The sequence below is a fragment of the Entelurus aequoreus genome, unplaced genomic scaffold (genome assembly GCF_033978785.1).
Source record: "Entelurus aequoreus isolate RoL-2023_Sb unplaced genomic scaffold, RoL_Eaeq_v1.1 HiC_scaffold_36, whole genome shotgun sequence".
Taxonomy (NCBI): domain Eukaryota; kingdom Metazoa; phylum Chordata; class Actinopteri; order Syngnathiformes; family Syngnathidae; genus Entelurus; species Entelurus aequoreus.
Window position 1 is genome coordinate 277014 of NW_026907968.1, and position 5487 is coordinate 282500.

Consider the following 5487-nt stretch of genomic DNA (forward strand, 5'->3'; position numbering starts at 1 on the left):
CCAGGACATCTGGAATCTGTCCATAGGGGGGGATACTGTTACGGCTCAGACCCCTGCCGTCTGTACGCACCTGGGGACACGGCCACGGATGCGCAAATCCAGGGACGCGCCGCACGCGTCTCCGCCCTGCAGCAGCCACCAGCTGCAATCACTCACCGGAGAGCTGCACACCTGGGACTGATGAGGGCGAGCCGCATAAAGGGACCAGTGAACCCAAGGATCGGCGCGGGAACTTAATTTTCTCATGGTGTACCGTAAGCGTAAAGCTTTATGCTCATGTCTTGTTTTCCTCTCCGTGGCTTACTTATTGTCCCTTGTTACTCCCGTGTTCCCCGCAGAATTCCCTCCATCGCCTTGGTAGTGAGCTGTGCGCCTCACTTCTCTGGACCCCTCTGGATTCTGACTGCCTCCCCGATCCTTGACTTCCCCCGCATTGGACTCGGACTTCTCTCTCCTCTGGACTTCCTCATCTCTCGTTCAACACTTTGGTAACACACATTCCAGTTAAATACTACACATAGTCTTACACCATATACACCCTTGGATCTATTTCACACTCCATTTCCTTAGCTTATTTAAATTAGTATTGTTTGTTATTATTATATATATTAAATATATATATATATATATATATATATATATATATATATATATATATATATATATATATATATATATATATATATTTGTATACACTGTCCCCTGGTGTCTGTTTGCCGTCACCTCCCCTTAGTGATACACTACAACATTCAAACCAGTGTGTATGGAAGTGAAGTATATTATATTTATATAGTGCTGTTTGTTCTAGAAACTCAGAGCACTTTACATAGTGTTGGTGTTTGGTTATGTATAGTAACACATTAATAACATAAAAACTGTACAGTGTTAATAACATTAAAAAAATTAAAACTCGGGCAGCACGGTGGAACAGGGGTTAGTGCATGCGCCTTACAATATGAAGGTCCTGGGTTTGATCTTTCTGTGTGGAGTTTGCATGTTCTCCCCATGACTGCGTGGGTTCCCTCCGAATACACCGGATTCCTCCCACCTCCAAAGACATGCACCTGGGGAAAAGTTGATAGGCAACACTAAATTGGCCCTAGTGTGTGAATGTGAGAGTGAATGTTGTCTATCTGTGTTGGCCCTGCGATGAGGTGGCGACTTGTCCAAGGTGTACTCCGCCTGAATGCAGCTGAGATAGGCTCCAGCACCACACGCGACCCCAAAAGGGACAAGCGGTAGTAAATGGATGGATGGATGAACATTAAAACTTTAATAGTTGGACAAAAACAATTGCAGCACAAACCAGCACAGATGTATCACAAATGAATGGGACAAGTTTGGGGAGATTTGTTTTAATTATTTTTATTTAACCAGGAAAAAAATCCCATTGAGGTTAAAAAACTATTTTTCCAGGGAGTCCTGGCCAAGAGGCAGCAAAGTTACACTTAAAACTACATTCACATTACACATTAAAAAGACAGGATGGATATCAAGTAAAACAGTTACAGATAACTGAGGCTCTTCTTCAAATGCTCTCAGTTTAGATTTAAAAGAATTTAAGGATAAAAAATCAGTCAGCTTCCAGTCTCTTTGTAACATGTTCCAAGCACAAGGAGCTGCATAGACAAAAGCTTTTTTCCCCCAGCTCAGAGCGTGCAAATGGAACAGAGAACAATAGCTTATCGTTGGGTCTGGGCCCGCGGGCCGTAGTTTGGGGACCCCTGCTCTAAATGTATAGACTATAAAGTTCACAAACATAACGAGGGATCCTAGTGGGCCAGGCCAATCTTTCCTTATCTCTAAATTAAAACTGGGGAAATGCGTAGAGTGTTCTGGGCTTCAGTACAGGTTGATCTCCTGAAGACATGATTTTATTTCAGAATTCCTTGAGAGAAACAAATGCCTGGTTAGGCTTTGTGTATGTCATGTGTGCCTTCCTTGGGTGAAGCCAGGTTTACAGCTATGTTGTGACATGTTGTTATTATGCTGTTTGTTACTTATGTATGTTATGTTGCAGATATTTAAAATAGTTTTGTCAATTTGTTCTGGCCTGAAATAAATCGGCCCTTTGAAACATATCTTTGTCTTTGTGTGTTGTATGTAGACCACATTGCTTAGCAAAGGTCAGTGATGCAAATGCATGTCAAGTTGATCAATAGATTGTATTCTCCAGTGCAATAACAGTACTGAAATGAAGGCTAAAAGGGCATTAATGGGAGCTTTAAAAAAAAAAAAGTAACTAAATAGTTACTTTTCACAGTAAAGCATTACTTTTTGGTGTAAGTAACTGAGTTAGTAACTGAGTTACTTTTGAAATAAAGTAACTAGTAACTGCAACTAGTTACTGGTATTCAGTAACTAACCCAACACTGAAAATCACTACACCCAATTCCATCCTTTATGTTAATGAGCCAGTCAATAGATATTGGTTGGTTAGTGGAAATCAGAACCCTCCATTTTTTTGATCAAATTTGATACTCTAACATGTATCAATGCAGAACAAAATGGATTAAAAAACAACGAAGAATCAAAAGAAGAAAATGTTTTTGAAGTTTTAATCATAATTATAATTGTTTTAAACTTACTTTCATATCTCTCCTACAGCGTCCATTGCAATACATTTTGCAAAAGAGGCGATGACGCCATCTAGCGACTTTTAGGACAGCCATTAACTACTTTCCTTGCTGAGGAGTTGGCAACACTGCACCTTTGATTGATTGATTCATTGAAATTTTTATTAGTAGATTGCACAGTACAGTACATATTCCGTACAATTGACCACTAAATGGTAACACCCGAATAAGTTTTTCAACTTGTTTAAGTCGGGGTCCACGTTAATCAATTCCGTGTCTTTTAGTTGTTTCGACAGTAATGTGTTTATATAAGTTTAAATTGGGGTATGTTGCATTTAACGGGGAAAGACGAATGTTTGTTGTTTTCATGTTAGCATTTAAGCTAACAAGCTGGCACGAGTCAGTCCGCCGTGCAGTTATCAATCTCAGTTTCTTAGGTAATTTTAATTTAAACGGATAATACTAACCATCTGGAGTTTTGCCGCGTCATCATTATTACCGTTTATCGTTGCATCCCTACAATATACTAAGTTGTCCCCCACCGTGAGGCTCCGTTTGATTGGTGAAATGGAGTCAAACATCACATAATTTTGGATTGGCAAAACAGAGTCATGTGAAAGAAAGCTTGCTGACAAAATGAATTTGTCTTTGCAAGTCTTAATTACTAGATTATAAAATAATTATGATACAAATAAATGTATTGATCGGAAGGAAACTCAATGTAATGGAGAAAATACTCAAGTAAAAGTAAAAAGTTTACATTAAAACTACTCTGACAAGTACCATTTTTTTCAAAAAGTTACTTCAGTAAATGTAGCACATTACTACCCACCTCTGATGATGAGTCTACACAAGGGAGCTGCTTTCGATGGGTATTTTTTTCCAAGGATAATAGTTGAATATTTGCGTTTGTGCGCATGCACGTGCATGTTTAGTGGCGGTGGGTTGTAGATATCGATGGAATGCCTGAATGCGGACATCGACAGAACCCCGGGATTCGAATCCACGTCACTAAATTGAAAGGTAGATGCGTGAACCCATGCGCAACCAGACTATTGTTCTGGCGCATTAATAATTTAAAATACAGTATATATATTGTGTTGTATCGATATTGCGTTATACTGCTCACGGGGAGTAAACGGCTTGGATTAAGTTTGCCGTCAAATGTAATATCAAGCGCCGTTTTTCTTTGATACTCATACTTGCCAACCTTGAGACCTCCGATTTCGGGAGGTGGGGGGTGGAGGTGGGCGGGGCGTGGTCGGGGGCGTTATTAAGAGGGGAGGAGTATATTTACAGCTAGAATTCACCAAGTCAAGTATTTCTCAGACCGCCATCTCAGACGGCGGTCTGAGATGGCAGCCGCTGCTAAATAGCGAGCTTGTCTGCGCTGCGCCACTACAAGGGGCGCAGCCACAAGGAATTCATGTTTTGTCCCTAGGTTGTTCGTTTGAGAGCGTCAATTTCCATTCAAATGGGGTGGGGTCTCCAGACGCACTGCAGCGCCTTTCACTCAAAACATGCATAATCCCTGCAAGAGGGGAGGGCATAAAACAAAGTGGGGATGTGTAAAAGCATCATATACATACGGCACTTTAGATTGTAACCCTTTCAGGTAGTCTTATGGGTGTTTTTGGTTTTCGGTTTGATATATCTTTTTTTTTTTTTTTTTTTGGTGTCGCACCACAAAGGGAAGCGTCTCGGCTCAATACTTCAAAAGGGGCCTCTGCAATCCCGCGTAGACAGACCACATTTCAGTGGAGCATGCTGTGCCGCTGTGTGCCGGAGAGCTGTGGCGGCGTTGCGGAGGAGACTTTCTCATTAAAAAAAATCTGCAAAACTACACAGGAAAGGCACCCTCTCTTGCCACTGATAGAAAGATTGGAACTGTTAAACAAAGCACACAACTGGAAGATGTCTCAAAACAAGACCCTCCCAGGGAGGCGTGGCCTCCAGCTCCGGCTGAAAATCGGGAGATTTTCGGGAGAATATTAGTCCCAGGAGGTTTTCGGGAGAGGCGCTGAATTTCGGGAGTCTCCCGGAAAATTCGGGATTGTTGGCAAGTATGTTGATACTATTAAAAAACAAATCTCTTTCCAGATTCTAATCAGACCGCAACTCTCAAAAGCCAACACTTTTGTCATTGAATATCCTCTCAAAATCAGAACTGCGCCCCGAAGCAGCCACGTTAAGGCAGGCAGCGAGGCGAGCTTCACGGCTCATCTTTTCCGGTTTATTTTCTACATAGAGCAAGCCTCGATATGTGCTTCGCGGAAACGCCCCCTGCCTTACCGACACACACTTTGAACATCTCTTCAAATCACTAGATTAAGCACACTACCGCCACCCGCAGGATGTGTACGGACATAACACCGGCCGCTGTCTTGCTTCAAATCGTTCCGCCTCTGAGTGGGGTCACCTTGGCCTGCCTATCAGATTCTAAACGTGGCCCGAGGCCACATCCTGGACACGCTACTGAATACAGTCTCAAATAACAGATAAATATATAAAGATGTGAGACTCGACAAAGAAAACGTCGTAACAGGATTGGGAAAACGGAAAAAAGAATGCAACTTGTAAAATGCTCTGACAGTGGTTTATATTTCAAGATCGCTGATTCACTCATTTTGCTGTCAATCAAAAAGGGATCCAGCCTCAGAAAAATCATCCAATCACTATGCAGAAGCCTGCAAATCGAGGCAAGTGTTCTCAGTTCACTTCCCGATACGCTCTGCGTCAGTGGGCGGGACAAAATGGAGCACTTATCCAATGATTGTCTAGTTTCTCTGCAGTAGAACACCCCCCCCCCTTCCGGCCCCCAACACAAAACATCCATCCATCCATCCATTTTCTACCGCTTATTCCCTTCGGGTCGCGGGGGGCGCTGGAGCCTATCTCAGCTACATATTTG